Consider the following 23490-nt stretch of genomic DNA (forward strand, 5'->3'; position numbering starts at 1 on the left):
TAGGACGTTTCGTGCCTTTCAAGCGCGGAGAAGGAAAAATGAATCTCGCCGACTTGAAGTAAGGGTTATAAAGAGTTAGCAGCAGAAAGTTAACCTGACGTGCCGCGCTGAAATCTTTAGCTCAGGCTCACTGTGAAGAGGTATGTGTTACCGTTCAGGGGTTAAGGCTCGAAATGAAGCTCAAGGAGATAACTTAGTTAGCGGTTCAGAATGGTGCGAAATGAGCTTACCTTGTGATACTAGTGGGCCAGAATAAAAAGAGGGTTTGAGAAGAAGTAAACAACGCTAGAGAAGCGGCTAAAAAGATAAACAGAGGAAACAAAGAGAGGCTGAGAAGGAGTGGCATAGATGTGAAGTGACAGAGAAATTAACATAGGAGAGAGAAAGAAAATCTGAAACAGCAAATGCGATCATTTCGAGCAAGATTGCTGAAGTTCGGCATTTGTTGAAGTTCCAGTATCAGCGTAGTTATGAAGATTACCTTTGAACTGAACGGGTGGAAGAGCAACAAGGTTGATTCTTTACTAACACAGAACTTAATTTACTAACACAACTTAATTTAGCAACTGTAAAAACCCAAATTAAGTCATACCGAAGTTGTGTTTCTCAGAGTACTAAAATGGGAGCTACAGCCGAATGCGCCGGCGTTCGACGAAGTTTATAGATGGTGGACAAGTCGCAGTGTTCATTTCTGGTGTCTTCGCCTGAAGAGGCAGATGGAGCTCTAGCAAGGACAAATTAGCGTACTAGATGCCTAGGAGCCGCCGTGATGACAGGAAGACGAAGCGGTCAAGTAAAAGCGAGTACGACATCCTCGACGACTACAGAGCTGAGGAGAGCAGAGGGGCTGAATATAAACTGCGTTCGATAGAATTCTAGAGAAACTGCAACATTTATCTCCGAGAAAGGCGACACTTCACTGCTAGAGCCCGCGTGTCAAGAAGAACGTGTTTGAACGACTTCATTGACACAAAATAAATCATAAAGAAACTCTGGCAACATAATTGAGCAAAGGAAATGAATATAAGCCTGCAGCCACTGCAAAGCCGTGCTCTGAGCGCTGTGTTGGAGGAGTAAATAAAGAGTAATCAGGAAACAGTGAAATTTCAACTCATAAAGAAGAAAAAAACAACTGAAACGGAGGCTTCAACACGAGTACGCGACTCGGACGACCCGAATGACAGCGAACCGGGCGAGCCTCGAAGAATGGTATGAAAGAAAGTAAGATAGAGGAGTCAGCTTAACACTGCCTATGGAGGCGGAATCGAACCGGTAGGAATACTTGAAGGGAAGCAAGTGAATCCCGCCTGTAAAGGAGAAGCCTGATTCGATGCCGCAAAGGGAGCGAAATCTCACGACAGGAGGAAAATTCACAGTCCTGTGAAAACGAAAGCCACTAATGTGACAGGAAGTTTGAACGAAATATATTTGTTTTACGCAGATGGTGTAAGTGGCGTTTGGAAATATGGGCGAAAATCAGCCTCGCGTTTGTGCACTTCTCGCGTTCATTGTTAAGTATACATTGCTACGTTATGGAATGTCTTGATGTGTACATTGACAATTGTGATGTGTCACATAGGCGAGCCTGATTGTATAGGCATTTATGCACAACGACATTTGTATGTTTCCATTAAAGTTAGGAGGCTTGATTCTCCTGAAGCATTGACTTTTGACATTTCAGTGTTTAAGCGCGTGATTGCGCGTGTAATTTGGGTGAGTTCTGTATATTTTAAAATATTTCATCACAGAGAGGCAGTGCCAAAATGTTCGGCGCACATATGGGAAGCCTAACCGTTGATAAAAGGAACGCGCTCCGATACACCAAGTATCGATCGAGAACGAGCAGAAGTAATCCAGTCATGACCCACGGAGAGTGCGAAACCCTCTGGCTTTTCAGTGATGCCGCATCCACTCGGCACAGCAGCACAGGCATGGTGCGATGAGAGAAGAAGCGACCCCAACCTTGTACAACCTGTCCGTTCTCCTGAACAATGGCGACGCACGCACGGCGGGACGGTTAGACAGTGTGTACGCTTTCGACTTACTAAATGTAAGCGGCTGCCTGGGCGCGAAGGGACGAACAGACGCGGCGTGACCTAGAAATGAAGGACGTTTAGCGCCAACGATCAGCCAGTGCCGCAGTTTTAACTTCAAGGAAGTGTTCCCGCATACCTCCTGGTTGAAGGCCACCGAAGCTTAGCTACAGATCAGCGAGGGACGGCGCGCCAGCCTTGAAGACTGCCACATTGCGATTCTCCGGTCGCATTTGTTCAAAGAACTTCTTTGTAACATAGCCTATGTTACATATTGAGTTTAAATGTTTATGAGGACACTGTGCGTATGTTCTCGTGAGTTTTGTGTAATTTGTTTGTACCGCCATTTTCATGTATAATATTTGATTCTTCACAAGAAAGCATGTGTCCGCGCGACCTATGCTTTAGCTTGTGACCAGCGAAACCTAGGAGCTGTCTATTATTTTGTGACGTTGTAGCTGATTTCAAGGTAAACATTTCATGATGAGTAAAGTGTATCTCCTAAGAGAACTTACAAGCTGAACCTGGATGTTTTAAGGGTGTTTATGCATGTACACCAGCAATGGGCACGTGGCAGCTTCAGTTGATTGATATATTTCTTGTTCAGAGCAAGGATACGTGCTCTGTTGTGGACGTCATAACTGAAGAAAGCGATTTTTAGTATTCAACCAGTTAATAAATTGACACCTTAAATACTAACTGATTTGAAAATTTGTCTCTGTCTGCTAAAGGCATGACATCTGACGTTTCCACAACAAAGTCTCAGTGTCAGTTGTAGGAAGCCTCTTTCATTGAACACAATCCTTCGAGAGATCCGTGAAGGAGAAGCAACGCGCTTACAGTATTTCCCTGTGCATATTTCGCGTTTCCGCCAAATTTTCAGCGGCCTCAAAAAGTGACCGTAAATTGGTGTATCATAAATTGCTTTTGGCAGACGTTCATCGTGCACAATATAAAGAAGAGTCCTCATTCATCCGTGAAATCACTGCGTCGAATATCACCAAAAAGTACGAGTTGTTTATAGCACACTGCTTCCTGTGAGAAACTCGCGGATAGTGCGCCAACGACCGTTTAAGAAGCAATGTACTGAGGTTAGAGCTATAATGCAGGCCTGTAGTGTAGGTGACATTTCCTTACATCTGTGAGCCATCTGTTCTCAATCAGCCTGCCTAGGTCACTGATCATGGTTTGCAATTCGTCTGCGGAGAAGATGGTAAGGCAAGGGCGTGAGCGGATCGCAGACTATTAAGCTATTTTCCTTTTAATATTATCCCTAACTTCTCCCAATCCAGGTGTCTCAATGCCTTCTGAAAGCAGTGAATAAATAGCACTGGAGAGGTCGTATCTATTTGTCTAACACCATTCCTTAGTGTAATTTTATTTTTTTCTTTATTGAGGACAATAGTGACGGGGCTGGCGCTATAGATGTTTTCGAATATTTTTGCTTATGCCTGCATGAATCCTGAGGTTTCAAGTTTATGAAATGCATTTTGTATTCGCAAGTCTGCCCAATAAACAGCTTGAATACCCTGCCACTATGCCCATCTATTGTCCACGGCTTTTTCACCATTGCGTTAAATCTTGTGGAGATGCAGCGCTGACGGCAAAACTTCCATAATTCCTCCTTCAAGCAGTGACATCAGCATTCATTGCTTGACCCAGGAAATCATCTGACTAGCGCATCAAGCCAGCCGCCGATTTCACTGGCCGCCAACTGAACACTATTAGCGGACCCCACTGTACCCAGGAAGGAAGCCTCGACATTAACTATATCCACGACTACAGCGTCGGCTCCAGTTATTATCTGGCAGCATCGAATGCTGAGAATTTTAGAAGGTACTCCAGGCAGCGATATAGAAGTCTCATTGGGCCACTACGAGCCAGTTGCAGCCTTCAACAGTTCGGAGAATGCTTTCAAGCGTGGATACATATTTTTTAGATTTGATGGCGGCCTGCTGATACTTGTTATGAGAACCTCGACGTTCTCCTAAGGAGCTAGAACGCATTCAGGATTGAATTCCAGAAGAAGTCCTCAAGCATCCTGCATATGAAAAGCGTCCAATTGCTGCTCCAGAGAAGCACCAAACAGCCAACAAAGTAATGACTACATACGTCCTCCCTTCCTCTCCTCCAAAGCAGCTACCGCGGTTCTATGAAAGAACACCATGAAATCTGCGACCGAGCCGTAGAACAGTCCCTGTACTGCACCGGTCGTCATCGTCAGAAAGAAAGACGGGAGTCGGAGGTTTTGCGCAGATTAACACCTGTTATACAATGCAACCAATAAAGACAGCTGCCCTCTGACTTGGGACGAGGATGCGTTAGACAGCCTTAGCGAAGGAAAGTATCTTTATATGTATCTAAAGAGCAGGCATTTCAAAAATCCAGCACATGAAAATGTTCGAAAGACAATCGCCTTCACTACGCCGAATGAGCTGCTGTAGTTCAAGATAATGCAATTTGGACTTTGTTCTGCCATGGTAACGCTCCAGCTTGTAATTAGCACAGTACTGGTAGAGCTATACTGACAAATTTTTCTCGTAAGCTTATATGATGTCTTAGCTTCGACCTTTGCCGGCTATCTAAATAAGCTATAAAGCTATTATGGCATATAAACTGAAGATAGCTGAAATAGTAAACAATGCAATAAAATCTAACAACCCCCTGCCCCTTAGTTTATTTAGATTACCAATGAAACAAACAAGAGCTGCAACTAACAATCTATTTAATTTACCACCTTGTTACAATATGTACGGCCGGAGACTCCTAGAATACAGTGGAGCCCATGTGTGGAATGAAATCCCGAATGAAGTTAAAGAAAAAAATAACTTTTCAGCATCTTTAAAACACTATTTAATTTCCATGGAAATGTAGGAATCAATTGTGTGTGTTAATCTTGAAGTTTTATTTTACACGGTCTGCGGTAGTATTGTGCTTGTGTTGTATTTGGACCCCTCACTAGCCGTAAAGGCTATGGGTCCAACCAACAGTTTGTGTACTGTTTCTGAGAATAAAGAAAGAAAAAAAAGCTTCTAACAGGCTTGGACAGTGTCTATTCGTCAGCGCTAACTTCGAAGCTAAAAATGCCACTTCGCCTATCAGGAGCCAGCGTGTTTAGCAAAAAAAGTTAGCAAAGGTGGAGTACGCCGTGACACGTAGAAAAGAACTGCTATCACCGCCGTTTCCGCCGTCACAGACAAGAAAGAAGTGCTCCTATTCGTCGGACTCTTCATTTATTACCGATTGTTTGTTTCCGGACCCGCGATGCACCTGAAGAAGTCAAATGTGCCATTTAAAAGGGAAGCTCAACCACGTGAAGTAGTCAAATAACTTAAGTGTTGTATACGGTAACCGTCTCTGTTCGTATACTGCAACAAATGCACCGAAAGGAAGAACAGTAAGGACGCAAGCAGTGTCGGCTTAGGCGCTGTTCTCTTAAAAACGAAAACCGCGAGATAGTCAAAGCCTATGGTAGCTGCTCTTTGTCGAAGACAGCGTTAAACTGTTGATCAACAGAGTAGTTCCTTGCAATGCTCTGGACACGTCGAATTTCCAGCCGTAATTGTAAGGTAACCAATTCAAGCTGTGAGTGACGTTGTGTTGGCTTGCCAATTTTACAGTTACTTTCGGCCGCCTCGCCAGATGCAGCTTACGAGCTCAAGATTTTGACGTCTGCGTAGTCTACAATTCCGGGCGCAATCACTTGGACGCTGCTGCATGTCATGAGCCCCAGTCGACACGCCTCCAAAACACAACGATGATGACGCCTTCTAAGGACCTATCAGTTGCAGCAGCCCTGCTCAAACCACAATCCTTCACAACTTCTTTGAGTGGCCCGAAAGTAGGTTTTCTTCGTCTCCTGCAACTTTGAAGCTTGGGTTATCCTCCTTTTGTCTGCAAGACGGTGCCTCTGTGTAAAACCTCGTGTCCAACAAGGCTGCTCAAATTTTCATCATTTCAAACAGCCTTCGGAAAGAAATCCTGCAGGCTTCATATTAAGAACCCACAGCTTGGCGCCTTCGCTTTACTCGGACCCTCCACCGAATTCAGGACAAATATTACTGGCCCTGTCTTCCCCCTGATGTCGAATACTACGTCAAACGTGGTCGTGACTGCCGACTCCGCATAACGCCGCCAACAAGACGTGCAGGTTTTCTAGAGTTAATTGTACCGTCAGCACGGCCGATCCGGCAGATCGGCATCGGCTTGCTCGCTTACGGATAAAATACCGACGCCAGACGCTACAACCAACGAAGACGTAACGTGGAATATAAGCCAGGAGACAGAGTCTGTGATTTGTGGGTGTCCACTGAATTGCCACCGCACTCGGTGTCTGTACGTAGCCTAAAAGTGGGCTTCCTGCATGTCCCGGAGGCTGGCGAAGGGATAGACCCACTGCGTAGTTCGGGGAACGAGTGCAATGGGGTCTATTTGCGGCTTGCCGCGCTCGCGCTCTAACTTCTAGAGAACCAGTAGCATTGACAGTGCACTTATTCATTACCCAGAGAAACTACGATGCAAGAACAAGCACTGTACTTTATACTCCCTGAACCCAGGAGTTTTCGCAACCCGCTGAGGGCGCAGGAATCACGTTCCCCCGAAGCATTCTCAACACCTTCTTGGCGGTGTGTGACATAAGTCAGCACATTTGCAAGCTTTCTCTGAAAAGTGAGAAACACGGGAGAGGAAAGCGCAGAACACTCCTCAGCAGTCTGGATTACGAACGCGAGTTCGTTTATGTGGTCGGACGGATCCCGCTGGCTCTAGGCAAACGCCGTGAGCATCGACTTTCCAGTGCGACTTAAACGTCAGATTAGAGTGGGACTAGTAGGATGATTTTAGGCGATGCTTATTATAAAGGGAGGAGCACGTTTCTCCAAGCACACGAGCTGTACATTATGACACGATGCCTGTGATCAGACATCCCGGAAAGCAAAACCGATTGAAAACTTCTGTCACTTTGTCTAAGATAGCCTGGGATATCATCTGAAGTTTTGAAGTTGTACTTAGTTCTTACGTGTCTACTTCACCTTGTAGGATTCCCCTAAAAATTTAACTACTTCACTTCCTACTTCAGACCCGGCGCAGTAACAAAGCGTTTTTAGCATTCGGTTGATGATCCAAAGCTTGCGGGTTCGATCCCGGCCGCGGCGGCTGGATTTCGATGGAGGCAAAATATAAGAACGCATGCGTGCTATGCATTGCCAGCGCTTGTTAAAGAGCCCCGGGCAGACTGAATCTATCTAATGCTCTACTACGCAGCCCTCAGAGATTATGTGACGCTTCGGGACATTACACCGGACAACTTATGATTTAAGAATTTTATGTAGCGCGAAATCGTCAGTGGGGTTTTTATTACAGGTTCATGGTAACCTCTAGCAAAAGTATGCTTTGTAAAAAGGAGATATCAAAAGCACTGGTTTTACGAGAGCTTCGGAAAGGAATCAATCTTCCTTCGTATTATCGAAGGGTTGGATATTTTGACGTTTATTTTTCGAAAATTCACCGGATCCTTTTCGACGTTTTTTCAAAACGCGTGTTTGGATTTTTTTTCGGCGAGTATTATTTTAGACGAATGAACTAATGACTTTTTCGGCGATGTAGTATGGCAATTGTTTGGAGGAAAGTCACTTAAGAGTCGATGCCTGCATTTTAGTCAACATGAGTAGTTCCTTAGCAAGAAGTTAACATAAATTTTCAGTAATTTTGCACTTGGATGTGTTAAAAATAGAAATAAACGCATTAAAAAACAACTTTAATGAGACAGCCTGCAGTCAAGAGCGCAAGCGGAATTTACTTCAAAGAACTAGATTGACATGTTTCCTTTGGGTCGTCGCACTTAGCAAGACGTCGGGGCATCACATGGTCTGCGTGGTGATGGCAGCGATGGAACGTGGCGGTGGCGTAAACATACTTTCCATGACGATTCGGCACGGCTTTGTGTCAATGTCATCTTTGCACTTGATAAACCTACTTAACCGACTAACTACTGTAAGTTGAGGTTTATAGCCAAGAAACAGTCCTTAGCTAGTAGGCAGTGAGAAGGTGCCGCTTCCCGGTCTGCACAGGAGTGTACACAATCTGAAAAATTGCTCAAATCGGACAACTGCGTGGCCTATCTAACAACCACACCGTTGCATCACGCCACTGGCTTCCCTACGTAGTTAACTTACACATTTCACTGGATGTGTCTCGTACTTAACTGCCAGCTAGCGATGCCTGGTCTGCGATGTATACTGAGCTTTTTCGGTTAAAACCGAGTTTCAGAAACAAAACTCTGCGTACTTGCATCGTTTTTTTTCGCTTGAAACCGAAAAATACAACCCATAATTATGTGTATTATTTCATAATAAAGCACTTCCTTATAGCGATGTTAGCCTATAGTTACTTTCGCTAATAAAGGGCTTAGACTCACGGAAGGGCCTGGATACTGGAACTCTGGTCTTTTATACAATGCCTGTTTCATAACATGTACCAGCCCAGCACGACAATCTTCATATTTCCTACCGCAGCGAAACAAAAAAGGAATTGTCGATGGTCTTCACTGGCCTACTAATGCACAACGACGGTAGGCTAATAATTTTCATAATTATTGCATTATTATTGGTGTTTTGGAGGTCAAAGAGAAATAAAAAAAGACGTTTAGTAAGAGAAAACATCAAGGTAAACATTTTTTTTCACCGCTGGTGAATCTCGCCACATGATGCATGCCCCTGAGGTAAGTATCTTTTCCATGGGGTATTGAGGCTAGTGCCGCACGAGACATGAAATCCAACCCGGCACCACAATGGCGCGACAGATCTCTTTTAGTTGGTGGTTGTAACCATTTCTTGATTTGGGCGACACTACCACTCTGGAGCCATCGACGTTGCGAAAACCCTGCTTCGGTGACATTCCTCTTTTCGCTTCTTTTCAGATTCCTCTGCTGTTCTCTTTTTTGTAGAACGCACCAAAAAAACATGTTTTCGGTGCCATATAGCTTATAATAACGACATCCCAACATGTAGAAAAGTTTGCTGAATGCGGATTTGCGGAAAAAAATTATTATCCTGTTTTTTTTCCTCGCTAACAGTTGCTATATGTTCTTTCACATGAAGCATTATATGCTCTGTAACATTCTAATTGAGGTGATAGCGTAGAAAGGACTTTTTTCGCCTGCTTGCATTCTAAAACATTTTTGCATCCCTGTACGATGCCTCCAGGAATTTTTCAGGTGGAGTGACAACACGAGTACCAAAAAAATATCGTGCGTGTACCCAGTCTGGTTTATGCGGCATACGACTATTACTCATCTTATGATAGGCGACGCAGCTGTTTTATAGGCTTAGGTTTTTTTTTCTGAACAGAACGCTCATCTCCGCGGTGTAAGTCGGAAAATGTATCCTGTTATCACATTTTCGTTTTATAACATAAAATATATTGAGAAGTCCGCTTCACAACGGGAATATATAAATACCTGAATGTTGACAACGCTTCCATCGAAGCATTGCACGTGACAATTTACCGACAGTCCAATAGCAGCTATCAAGCAAGAGAACAAACATTATAAAGCTATCCGGTGAAGTATGATGCAACTGCTTCAGCGTGGTGAAAAGGTATCCCCAAATATGTATGTATTTGCGGAAAAGGTGAAATGGGGGGGGGGGGGGGGGTTCTTTCGCCGCTGCGCAAGCTTCAGTAAATATTTTAAAGTATTTCGAGTGCTTTCTTTGGCAACATCATAACAGATTAATATTTAATAACGGCAAACTTTCCGTGGAATCGGGACCCGCCCTACTGAAAAATGTATATAGGTTTGAATGGGTCAGCAAATAGGATTATGGCACATTTGGTTTGGGTTTATAGGATGGACGTCCCAACGCGGCTCAGTCTATGAGGGACGCTGTAGTGGAGGGCTCCGGATAATTTCGACCACCTTGGGTTCTTAACGATCACTAACAACGCACAGTACACGGACCATTCACATTTTTCCTCCATCGAAGTGCTACCGTAGTGGGCGGGCTCGAACCCACGACTTGCATGCACTGTTTGATGTAAGTGCACGGTAATTAACCACGGGTAATCGAAGTTATACGGAGCCCTCCACTAAGGAGTCTCTCAAAGGCTGAATCGCTTTGGAAGCTTCATCCTATACTGTTAAACGAAATGTGCCATAATCCTATTTGTCGACCTATTCAAACCTGTACACAATTTTCAATAGGGCGTGATTGTTAGCCAATGTGACTGCGCATCTATATGCCACGCGTGAAGGATTATGGCCGGAAAAACTGGAGCCAGTTGGAAGTGTGTCGAAATTAACCTGCTTGAAAGAGATTTTGATGAACAACTAATGAATGTACTTTTTATCTTCACGGTTGGTTTAAAGTCGGGGTGCTCTTTAGGAACAATATATTTTATTAAAAAATGTCATGCCTCCTCTCGTTTAACCAAGAGATTCTTTGATGAACGTAGGCAGCAGAAGTGTGCGCGAAATCGGTGCAAACATTATTTACTTTACGGCATTCAACTTGAAAATCTTTTCTAGCTATTTCTCGACAGAAAACCGCCTACTGTTTGCAAAGAAAGAGAAAACTCTAGAGCTATGGTATAGATTCGACAGTGAGATATAGTGGTAAGAGGTGGTAAGAGGCGGCGACATCAGGAGGCTTTTCCAATTAATGAAGGTAAAGAAAAAAAAACTACGCTTGATGATATCATGTTTCCTTTTTTTTTTGTCGAAGAACGCAACATGGCGCTCTTGACGGCTTAAGCGAACTTATACCATTTCCCGCGAACAGCACGCTCAGTGCGATGCACGATCGACGAGGCTGTGCGAATTTTGAACGACATCCAGGCGACACAAGTTGTCGCTGTATACCGCCGATTGCGGACGGCAACACAGAAGTCGAGTGCTTCCTGAATAACACAACTAAGCATCGTTCGGTTAGTTTTCATTGCTCACAAAGTCAATGAATTGTTTGATTTAGGCAGGGTAAAATGAAATTATTTTTAATTTCACACCAGTGCAAAGTAGCTCCCGCACAGAAAAACGTCGACAGAGGACTTGGTAAACTTTCAGTGGCCTCCTATTCATGGGCATCTTGAATCTTCGCAAATGTCACTGTCGTAGGCACGGTACCATACGGAGCAAAAGGCACCGTAGGCGGCGAGGCAGTCTTGAGGTAGAGTGTCCACCATGTCCTTCCTAACCGCCAGCATACAGACTGAAATGACGAAAATATAACGAAAGTATATTGTGAAGCGAGCTGTCAAAGTTGTCGCGAGATAATACCGTAGTAAAAAAAATAATATGATATATTTTAGATTTTCGAATATTCTTTCTTCCCCTAGGAATAGCTCATTAGCTTTATGGGAGCAAAATAAACGTTTTACTCAATTACACTGAAACTTTAGGTTAAATATTATATTACGGCAAAATTTGTTCCCGCAGGAAATTTTCTTTGTGCACTGCGTTAAGGAATAGGACATGATACGGGTGTTTATTATAAAATGTGGCCCCAACTTCAAGAATGACTTTTCACAATAACCTAATTCCGTCGGTACTTCGCACGCAAGTGTTCAGAGCAGATCACTGCTTGACACCATCCATAAATAAACTTGTCCATGAATAAATTTGTAGCCTTTGTTCCCGCAGCAGCGAGTCGAAAATCTCCAGGATGCTGCTGTCGTCCTTTTTCCTTCTGCGATGCGTGAAGCCTACTAAAAGGTATGCACGTCAATTAATATCAGAAGACTGGCCTTTCAGTCTGTAAGTTACACCCCCGTCTTTTGAACCAATTTTTTACAACTCTAGAAGAGTGCTTCGGGTCGTTGTTGAGTTAACGCACAGAGTGAAAGCCTAATTCCTGAGTGCGGGAACAAGCAAAGCCTTTACAAAATTTCTCTCAGAAACCACTTTGGTCACTGTGGAAATAATTGAAGGAGACCAACTCGAAGAGCGCAGAATCACGTGCGTGCCATTATGTTTTCGCCTCTTTGGAAAAGGTTGGAAGACCAAACCTTCGCTGCATCTGCATCTTCTCATAACTTGCACGGCTGCGGACTGCGATACTGGGAGATGCACTGGTAGCAGGTGGTGTTTCATCTCTCAGATGTGGACAAACACAAATTCTGATTGTACAGTCCTGATGAAGTTAGATGCAGCTCAAACAACACATGTAATCGCATATCATTGGGAAGTAGCAGCACGTTAATATTAAATCAGAACAGACAGAAAATGAGCGCAATGGTAGAGCCCAAGAAACGACGAAAATTAGAAAGGAAGCGACGGCGAAACGTTTCGCGCTAAATAAATACTAGCGGAAGAACTGGTCGTTATATATTGCATCCGAATATTCGCAAGAAATGCAACTAAGTATTAGTGCGACAGCACAAATCCGAACGTTCTTAGCGTAGCAAAACCTTTTAGCGTTTGTCTGTCCGAGAGCAAGCATAATCGCGCAAATTCCACCTGTGGCAGCGCCTGCCATTGCAGGGCAGTGGCTCCGGAAAAGCAAACTGGATCGCGAAAATTCCACCAGTGCGGCCAGCACCTGCCATTTCAGAGCACTCGCGCACCGCTTAACCACTGCGCTGCTTCGGCAGGTGTGTTATGAGGACTCCCAAGAATCTATGAAGCTTAAGTACAGAAAAACCAATTATGAGTGTGAGGATACGCTGTGCTTTCGCAATTTATGCGAATGTTGCCAGTATTCTCAGTCTTTTTTTTTATTTCCGAGCTTTTCAACTTCATAGCCAATCCTTTAAATGTTATCTTTTGTCCATTAGCAAACACCCCAAGACGTTTCACACATGACAGTATATATAAACAGTAAAGAATATTCGTTACTCTGAAAACCGTGCTGAGCATGTTATGAAAAGATAGGCGGTTATAAAAGCAATAGCACTCTAATGTCCGCACCTGCAGCTGCATTATACGTACTGCGTTGAAGTTGTGCTGCTCCCTGAAATGTATCCCGGAATATACAGTATCTTCGTTACTAACGCTTTTCGAACAAACACCTTTTTCGGAACACAGTTTTCCAGCGTCTTTTATTTTTATATGTGCCATCATCTTTACCTTCCTAGCTACCGAAAGAGCTGCCGGCGCAACATATGCACTGTGGTTAGCCGCAATTCTTTCCTAAACATTCGGGAAACGTCGCTTCTGATGCTCCTTTAAAATGTACATTATACTAGACATTCGGGCGAAATTGCGTTGTGGAATGGAGAGCCAGTTTTTTTATTTCTGCAAAGTTTGAAAGAGTTCGCACCATGTGCAATGCGATGAATGGCACATATGCTTTTCTCTCTTACGTAAGGGTTCCCGCATAATTGCGATGCCACAGAAGTAACGAAAACCGTACCGGGTCTGTGAACCAGAAAGCATGTTCTTTGTATGCAGCTTAGTTTCTGATAACTCGCTCTCTGCTAGATAGGCAAATACACAGCACACGTCCAGAGTATCTTCTGTTAGGCGACCTCTTTGCTTTGATACCTGCGCAAATTCATAGAAAGTTCCCAAAGGAAGGCTCCCACCAAGCTGCGCAAAGCGCTTCAGACAATCCCGTACCCGAGAACTGCTTCAAGAACCGGACAGTCTTGCGTGCTGTGCGCGGAAACGTAGCATCCTTAATTTATTAGTTTTGAAGGAATTCTCGAAATGATATGGGTGCAGCGCTAGCGGGCAGTCGTCATTGCTGACCTGCATGCTGTTTCTTCAAACCTGAACGAAGGAAGAACATAAGCCAGAGTTGACGTAACATTGTCATGGCCGAATGAGAACAGCCATTCTCGCAACTGTTTCGCTCAACAGGCTTTTTGCAACCTCCGTTAATCAGTCACAAACCAGTATGTGCTTCAACACGTGTCAATTTTCACACTGCATTCCTTACAAATCCTCAATGTTTTAAGCCTTCGATGACTTCGTTTCTACAAAAGCCATGAAAAGGTTCGCAATCCTGATTGCTATAATTTGGCCCATCGCTTTCAAAAATAATTACACGCAAAATCAGCATGCGTGACGGAACCATTTTCAAATTTCAAGTTTCTTACGGTCCTCATTGTCGTAAGGAATTTTGGTGACGAGACAGCACTTGTAGTCGGTGTAATTGTAGTAGGCTGTGTAGCTCTGCGACTCATCTGAAAAAAAAAGAACCGTAAACGCTTTTGATGATAATATCAGCTTGCTGCAATACGACAACGAGTGAGATAATTGGATGGTTGTTTAACCTCTCTGAACATATGCAGAAGAAGCAGCATGGATAGCTAGTTCACAGCTGTAAGGTAACATTGGAATTGAAAAACACTCTTAAAACTCTCTGGCACTCTAACTCTGATTGCCACAGGTATCCTATTTCAGCTATTTAAGCCAAAGGCTTCGAAGGATTGGCGCTGCAGAGCACGAAATCATTTTTTCCTGCAAATTTACATCCCACACTTCACGAGCAGATCTTTATTTCGCGCCTGGGATAATTTTACTCAACCTGCCGCAGTCTCGCTATGAACCCCAGGTTCCTCTCTAAACCGCTCGTCCTTCCAATGACGAGACACTGCGCCTCTGACAATCTTCTTCAGCGGTATATCAGCCGTATTAAATAGTAGATGTCTCCTTAGTGAGGCACTTAAGACAATTTACGTGCAGTTATGCGAAAGCACTTGTGCTTGTAATATGGCGCCATCTGCTGGGCTAGCGTTGCACAATGAGAGGGCGGTTTCAGTGTGTGCCACATGATGGCGCTACGACCCGCCGAGAAAGAAGTAAATTTCCCGGAAACATACCTTTAAACCCGGTTAAATGCGACATCTGTAATTTATACGCTCATAATTGCCAATGTAGGCTTCTAAGAATACGCTTAATTCCACAGACGCGCCTATATTCAGCTGAAAATGTCGAACCTCCGGGACGCTGTGGAATCATCCTCCTCTCGCACGCCACGGGCTCGGTTCGATTCCTGCCTAGACCAAAATATTCGTATTTTCTTCATTGACAGTCTCTGCCTTTTTAAGGTGAAAACTTTAATGATTCATTTTCCCGGTCGAGATCCTGTCAGTTCATTACATCCAAAGACTAGAACAGTGCCAGCTGTCACCCTCCCTCGCACCAGCGCACACCCTCCTCGCCCCTCGGTGATAAGTGGCGGTGCCGAAGCGCATGCGCTGCTGCGCATATCAACAGTTACGTCACCTGCACCGGCAGGCGGAGCGAGTACGCGCTGCGACAGCGCTCCTTTACCAGGCGTGTCATTGAAGTCGAGTGAGTGAGTCGGATGGCTTCCAACCGGCCCAGTGATTCCGCACCCAGAGGTTCGGACAAACGCAGGAAGGCGGATTCCCCCAACACCAAACGGTGGAAGATCAATGAACGAATGAATGGCCACAGGCTTTCGCCGAACACACCTTAGAATTCCCAAAGTGTCCTTATAATTTTGGATTGTCTAATGGCTATGGATTGGAGTTTGTATTGGCTATGATTTGGTGAAGTCCTGACACATCCTTTCCACGCAACTTATGTGTCAAGAAAGCATTTAGGCTTAAATTCAACATTGCACCATTTGTTCAAGCGTACATACGATGCTTGCTCTGGGACCACTATGGGAGTTGCTTTGCAAACCTGTTTTGCTGTGAGAGCCAAATAGAATAGGGGGCGATAAAGGTTGTGGGCAGGGAAAAAAAGGGGGGTCTAAGTCTCTTGTGCAGCCGTCGCCTATACTTATACGCAGCCGTTACCATAGGTAGGCACACCATGAACACTTAAAATTTAAAGTCGTAGTTTCTTACTGAGGACAACAAGCCCATATGCCTGGCTTACCGGTTGCCACCACAAGGATTGGTTGCGTAAAAAATACAGGTTTATTTCTTCGAAAACGAGGCTAAGGCACAGAAATGGTTCTCAACGCCGTGACAAGCGAGGTCGGACGAAAGCGCTCGCCTAAGGCCATGTTCACATGTACTCGCCGCTGATTCACTGACAGTGCCACGCTGTTACACGCTGGGGCACACAGGAATATCCGCGCTCTGCTACCTAACATTCCACCTCCCCCTGAAAAGACTGTCTTCTGGTAAAAACGTTGAGCAGCATGGTTAAAGGAAGTCTTAAGCCCTTCAGCGAACATGATTGTTTATTTGCGGAAGCACAGTTATTAACGTGGCTAGAACCTGCATTTGACATTGAAACTTTTGGCGCTTGTCCCATTCTTCTCTCACGTTCCTTTCCTTCATTTCTTAAACGTTTCTAACCAAAGCACTTAGACAAAACCTATCTCTGTGGACTTAAACATTAGATACTTCTTTACCACTTCCATGGCTTCATGCTGGCGTAATATAAGTATTATTTCGGCCACTTCCTTCTGGGGCTTCAATCAATAAACGATGTGTTCAGGCACGACAAAAATCCTCTCTACAACCGCCCCATCAAGGAAGGAGATTAGTCAGGTGAATTATAAGTATACAAGGACTCAACCACCCCATATACGCGGACGACCTCACCCTCTGGGTTACGTGAGGCAGTGACGCGCTCATCGAAAGTACCCTCCAAAGAGCGATCGTGGAAATTGAGTCGTACCTAAAACAGTTAGGACTCAAAAGTTCTTCCGAGAAATCGGAACCGCTCTTCCTCGGCCCATAAAAGAGACAAAGAAAGCCCCATGAATGTAGAATAATGCTAACGGTAAACAAGGACAAAATACCATCAGTAGACATGATCAGAGTGCTGGGTCTTAGGATACAGTTGTGAGGTGCACAAAAGATCCTCGGAGGATTTGTGAACGCGGTGCATCGACAGTGGAGCATCGTACAGCGGAGCGCTGCGCGTGCCAACCCAGCGTCGCGCGTGTGCGCGTGCTAAGAATGTGTGCGAGGCAATTGCGACAAAGAGAGCGGCGAGCACGAGGAGCGGAGAGCTGACGTTTAAGAAAAACTGAGGTGTAGAAGAAGACAGCGCAGCGGAGGTGGTGTCATTCAAGCGGGGAGGTGGCAGCCGTCGGGCGTTGGGTACGCGCTGCAGTGACCTCCCTTGGATCACCGACGCAAGCCTCCTGCGTTCATTGCAAGTGTTGAGGTGGCAGCCGATGGACTGAGGGTCCGTGCGGCTTAAAGGCATTCTTGGATGACGTGCTTCAAGCCTCTGGCGTTTAGTGACGCCATCGATTGGACTTGAATACGTATTTCCTGCTGCTGCCAAGTTCTTCGGGCTGTTGACGGGATGAGTCCACCAGCGTCTCCCTGTGTTCCTCTTCGCTCCTACTACCACCTGGCTCCCTTCCGCCGCTTCCTTCGACGCATCGCCAGCGACGCGTCGCACTACATCGACCCGCGTTCGCCCTGTGTGCAAGGCATCCCCGCTTCACCTGCGACGCTCAGTACCTGAACTCTTTCCTTTTATTCTGTAGTGTTGTACGCCGTTGAGTGTGTGGTTTTCTTGTTTTCGTGTCCGTTTATTGTTGGCCCCTTTCTTCTAAAGTATAAATACGGCTCCGTTTTGTTTCCTTTGATCTCTTTGTTTTCTTGTCTTCTGGTTCAAATCTGCAGGCAATAGCGTTCCTCTTCGGAAAGTCGGGGACGCGCTACCAATTCACGACAGCAGTCAAACGGTAAGAACAGCCTAAGGATACAAAAACTCGAATGGAGTGTAGGACTAACGTGTAGGCTACTCAAAAGAATAGCAAAGAAACACGCAGGACTCAAGGATACGAACCTCTTAAGACTAGTACAATCATTCGTAACCAGTGCTGTTCACTGTACTTTTTTAATTTGATATACTCTACAGGCCCGTAGGCGCTGTGTAAGGGAGTGTCAAATTGCAAAAAATTTTCTAACAAAATAAGGAGAACGATATGAAAAGAAAATTGAGTTCCTTAGCAAAACTACATGATCACTTGAAAGAATAACAGAGTAATAAACGTAACGAGAGAGAAATAAGAAAGAGACAAGCAATGCATGTTTGAGCACAACAAAATACTATAAGTTGCTCGTAGTTCCGGTTATGAGCGGGCAGCCAAACAAGTCGTGATACTATAAAATTGAAGATGTCGTAGCAAAATACGTCAAACAGACATGAAGTAAAGATGAAAAGTGGAAAAAATATATATAGCAATGAAATGACATTTAATAGGTGCAACAAAGTAAAATCTCTTCAAAACGTGTGACTGAAAGCATGTTAAGCGATGTCTTCACTAAATTGTGCGGTAAGTTTGTGGTGGAAGGTATCTCGTTGAGACAATAATGATGGGTATATAATGATCAGTAGTGATCAATAGACCAATAATTATCACTACATAATCAATAAAGCAAGAAATAAGCAATAGCCGCTGATGGTTTCTTAGGTTCATGGGGCGAGTTGTGGACTTAATTCGTTTATTTATGCCTCGTATCATCATTCTACATCCGCTCTGACAGAAAGATAAAATTGTAAAACATAATTTGCTAATCATATGCCTGTGTGCAGGGTCAAAGGCGGCCCTTGAACGTAGCTGATTCTATTGGTAGTTGGCCGGGGTATTTGTGTGCAACATTGTCCCAGCTAAATGCAACCAGGCTTTTAAAAAACACAATGTCCTAGCCGCGTGAGACCAACTGAGGATTGTTTGGAGTCGCGTGACCTAGTCTGCAGTATTTTTTCGCTCTTCAAAGTTATTTAATCATGTAATACTTATTAGCCAACGTTGCAATTATTAAATTGAGGAACAAAGTGTCAAGCGAATAATTGTAGGTCATCTAAAAAACCGCTAGCAGTGCTGTTTCCATCAAGGCACGATTTACGTAGCTCTACTTATTGGACTTCTATCACTTGACCAGCTGCTGGGCCACATCTCTGCTCCTATGTGCACGGAAAACTCATCGGGGAGAGCACTTCAGTAAAAATTAATTTTGTTCTCTAAGACGCGTCTTTAGATTTTTCAATGGCGCTATTGTCACGCAGAGGCATTTTTTTTTATTGTGCGAGCTAGGAATTAAGGCCGGAAAAAGCTATTATATTTTATTGGTATCTTGGTGCGAACGTTGCAGTGAATTGTTTTTCGAAGCGATGTACAATATTTCAATTGATACTTTTTTCCACACGGTAAAAATTAAAAAGTTAGCTTATTAGGCTTAACTATTTAGTTAACTTTGAAGAACGAAATATACTGGAGACTAGGTCACGCGACTTTGAACCACACTCAGTTGCTTTCACTCGGCTAGGACATTCCGTGTTTTTTAAAAGCTTGGTTACTTTTAGCTGGGACACCTGATATATTGCTGTGTCTACCGAGCATGGCATTAGAAAGCAAGCACAGAAAAGATCTCCAAGCGTAGTGAGAGAGCTGCTACTATACTCACCATTGCCCACCGAAAAGTAGACCTGACCAGGCGCAGATCCCTCCGTGATGTGGAACGCCGCCTGGTTTACGACACTGGGAAAGACGTACGCACGAAATTACTCGTTAGAGATTGAAGATAGTAATCGATTAATATTTTCTGCATTAGGGACATTTATCTGTGTTATGAGACGAACAGAAAGCATCCCCTTGCGGAGCTTCAGCATTTATTAGAATAAAATAGGTTGGTGATGATTGGAAGGGAACCCACACTTCTATGCAGAGGTTCATGTTGTGTAAGGTATTGAATTGCAAGATTTATGACTGCTCCCTCTTCAGTGCACATTCCACATGGCAGTGCTCTCAACCAAATCGAAATTTCTAGCCAGTCACAAATTTTTCCAGCTCTTGTCGCCATTTCCCTCTACTTAACACCTAATCGAAATTAGCAGCTTTTAGCCAGCTTCTACCATAGCACTCATCATCAGACTGCATATTGTCGAGCGTCTACTGGAGAACAACGCAAAGATAGCAAAATAAGGCATCGTAATCGCAAACATCATTTGCCAAGATCCAAAGTTCAGTGCAACACAAAAGCTTTTTCCAGTGATCTCCAGTAATCCTGTCGCACCAGCCGCCACAATTTATTCGCAAAAAACTTCATGGAAGCATCACTCCGGCTGGCTCTGTCTTCTCTGTCGAGTGCATATCCCTCCCAAGAAACAGTGCTGCATGGTAAAACACGGGAGGGGAAGCATAAGAGTTAATATTTAATGTTGACATAATATCAGTAGCGATGAGAAGTTTCTTCTGACAACTTGGCCGTGCTTCACTGTGAAGATAAATTACAGTTTCCTTGGGTCAATTCCTCGCTACCATCCATGCTCCGGTCTAGTTGGCAGAGGGCGCTGGTAACGCACGTAAAAGATACTCTAGCTTAAAATAGACTGTTTTCGTTTTCCCATTAGACATTTTTTTGCGTCTTGTGGCTTTGCCGCAGTATCCTCTGTGGCCTTCTATACCCAATCATTCAATTCCTTTATGCTTATCTAAAATCTCCGTCTGATATTACGCATTGAGAGGCTCAGATCCACAGGCATATAATATTAATATTGAAGTATTACGTTTAAGGAGGACACTGTGCTGTCTCTGACAGTGCGCTTACCTTGACTACACGCCCTTCTAACATCTTTTTTGGAAAACCTATTGCATAGATTTCTTTGAATATTTACTTGCTTTTAGGCTTAACGACCGCTATGGTGATTCCGTAGTTTTTGACGAAGATATTGTTGATGCTGCTACCAATATATTTATTTACCAAGAGGTTTACATCAAGTTTGGCCATGTCCAGTAAGCACACATAACTGCATACATGCCAGCGACAAACCTGCCAGTGTAAACTCCTCTTCAGTCCTACTGACCATGATCATTCATATATCATTCTCATAAAAGCCGGCCAGCTCCTCAAACCTGCGCCGGCCCGGCTACATAACGTTCTGGCGTGGAACGCTCCAATGCTTTTATATGAAAGACAGTCAGGATACAGAGTTGGTTAGCATTTTGCGCCGCGTCACAGGTCTCACCAGTGCCTTGGCCACTCGCTGCGAAACAGTTGGGGACGTCATCCCGGCATAGTTAACTAAGTCACCAAAATTTGAAGTGGGTGCCGAAAGCTGCTCAACTGTGGCCAGTCCCTCCTACCCAAGGCAGTGTCTTCTCATCCCCCGGCAGTGAGCCTTTCTGTCATGGTTGAAATTTGCCTAGCGTAGCCTCACTGGACCTGCTTGTTTTTAACGCGATAGCGGTAAGGAGCTCATGTGGACGAAAATCCGTGTAGCCGTCGGCGTCATTGACCGTGTGCGCAAATCCACGCTAAGTCTCCAGAGAAGCAACTTAGGATTCAAGGGGGAGGGGGCCACCTATCTCACGTGACGTTGTGTCGTCATCATAACGTGCCCACCGGTTTGTGAGCAAACTGTCCACCATGGCAGCTTGCAGTAAATTTAATATGTTTTTCTCTGGAGAAGAACAACCACGATTGCACAAGGGCCGCCGGAGGCCGCACCTAACATCTCCGGGCAGCTGCGCATCGCATCACCGCTGCACCACTGCACCAGCAGTGGTTTGAGGGCTTTCAGGGGTCCATGAACGTTAGATATGGAATGCCCAATTCTGCATATATGCCCATTAACAAATTACTCTATTTCATCCTGCGCTTAAGGAAGAGCTATGTTTCCCCCCCCCCCCCCCATTTTTCTTTACCTGTATCAAGGAGCATTCAAGCCTGCTCTAAATTGCACATTCACAGCTTTTGCCTTTCGTGCTATGCGCTAACGGTGGCGGCGGCCAAAAGTGGTACCCTAGTACTTTCGGCACTAGACACACATGCTCTGCCTTTGCGCCATCGGCATTAAAGTTGTACCACTGCTGTAGACAACCTTGGGGTGTGCCAGATCTTCAAAACATTTAAGAACAAGATAAATATATGAACGGACAACGCGTTCTCGTACGTCTTGCTGTGCAGGCCTTGATAATCTCTCCTGCATTCGCAACATAACGGAGTGGTGAATGTCTTAATGCAAAGTAAATGTTCAAAAACAGCAAGTGAGAGCTCAGCCTGCCCAGGTGTATTTGTACGGTGAAGTGTCTCTGTAAATAAGTGTGATGCTGAGTTAATCTTCAGCGTGGTCATCGCGTGGAAAGCGAACATGGTAGCCTGTACTGTATTGGCTTCTCGACTTGATTTTTGTAGGATCCCATTTTTGTGGAACAATTTGCGAAAGCGACGTCTTCAAGGGCCTTTCAGACCATAAGGCCGTAGTTCCTTCGTTTAACTGCTCGGTTCTTGTACCACGTTACACTTTCGCTACATTTCGCGAATTCAATCATGCCGACGACGTTGCTATCACTAACAGCTTTGCTTCATGAAAGTGAAGACGACCTATCCAACATCTTTAAATGGTGCGGAACTCACTGCCTTACGGGCTGCGGTAGAGTTAATCAGTCAGGAACCTCCACATGACTGGACGGTTTTCATCGACTCTAAAGCAGCCCTTCAAGCCCTGCAAGCTGCGCTACGCCGCGGGTCACAGGAACAACTTGTTGCTGAGATCTGTCTACTGTACCACGGCACCGCTTCCAAAGGTCATGACATCATTTTTCAATGGCTGCCAGGACACTCTGGTATTAACGGTAATCACCAGGCCCATGCGGCTGTGCGTTCGGCTCACAACGACGGACTTCCAGTGAGGATCCCAATCTCAAGACCTGACGCAACGTGTGGGCTTCGCCCTTTGGCGCTGGAGCTCGCACTTTTAGCGTGGAACACCGAAGAGTTTTGCAACCTCCGCCTCAAGGCAATGGACCCTGGACTGCGCCTTCGTCTTCCACGTAACTTAGCACGTCGCGACGCAACATTGTTATGTCGTTTATGGATCGGCGTTGCTTTTACCAACCACTATGCTTTCCGGATGGGGATGGCCAACAGTCCTGCTTGTGAAAGCTGCGGTTGTGAGGAGACCATCGCTCATCTTCTCTGTGAGTGCCCTGAATTTGCGAGTGCAAGAAATACACTGTGTTGTGCCCTGGACCGCCTCGATCCTCGCCCATTAACAGAGCAAAAGATCCTCGGTCCGTGACCCCAGCAGTCGACTGCCCTCAAGGCATACAAGGCACTCTTTGCCTACTTGAGAGCGACTGGATTGAGTGACAAATTGTGACAGCGTTGTGAGTGTGTGTGTGTGTGTGTGTGTGTGTTATGCCTTTTCCCCTTCTCTCTTCCTCCTTTTAGCCCCCTAATCGCTATTCCCCAGTGCAGGGTAGCTAACCGGAACCCCTTTCTCGTTAACATCCCTGTCTTTCCCTCCTCCTCTTTATCTATCTATCTAACAGGCTTGCTGATGCCTTCGAACCGTTTCTCACGGTTAGCCACAGGGGTAACACCGAAATTTTGGTGTGCTAATTTGAAGACATCTTAGAAACTGCATACAGCGTTTTGTTCCTTTCAAAACAAGGAATAATAATCCCAAGGCCTCTTGGATGCCTCGCGACATTCTGCATGCATGACGCTCTGTCCACCACCTGATGCGCACAAAACGCTTAAACGATCTTCTCAGCATTGTCAGGTTCAACCGAGGAAAGGATGAATTTCAGTTAATAACTAATCTGGCGAAAAATCGTTTCTT

Source organism: Amblyomma americanum, chromosome 5 (assembly GCF_052857255.1).
Source record: "Amblyomma americanum isolate KBUSLIRL-KWMA chromosome 5, ASM5285725v1, whole genome shotgun sequence".
Lineage (NCBI taxonomy): Eukaryota > Metazoa > Arthropoda > Arachnida > Ixodida > Ixodidae > Amblyomma > Amblyomma americanum.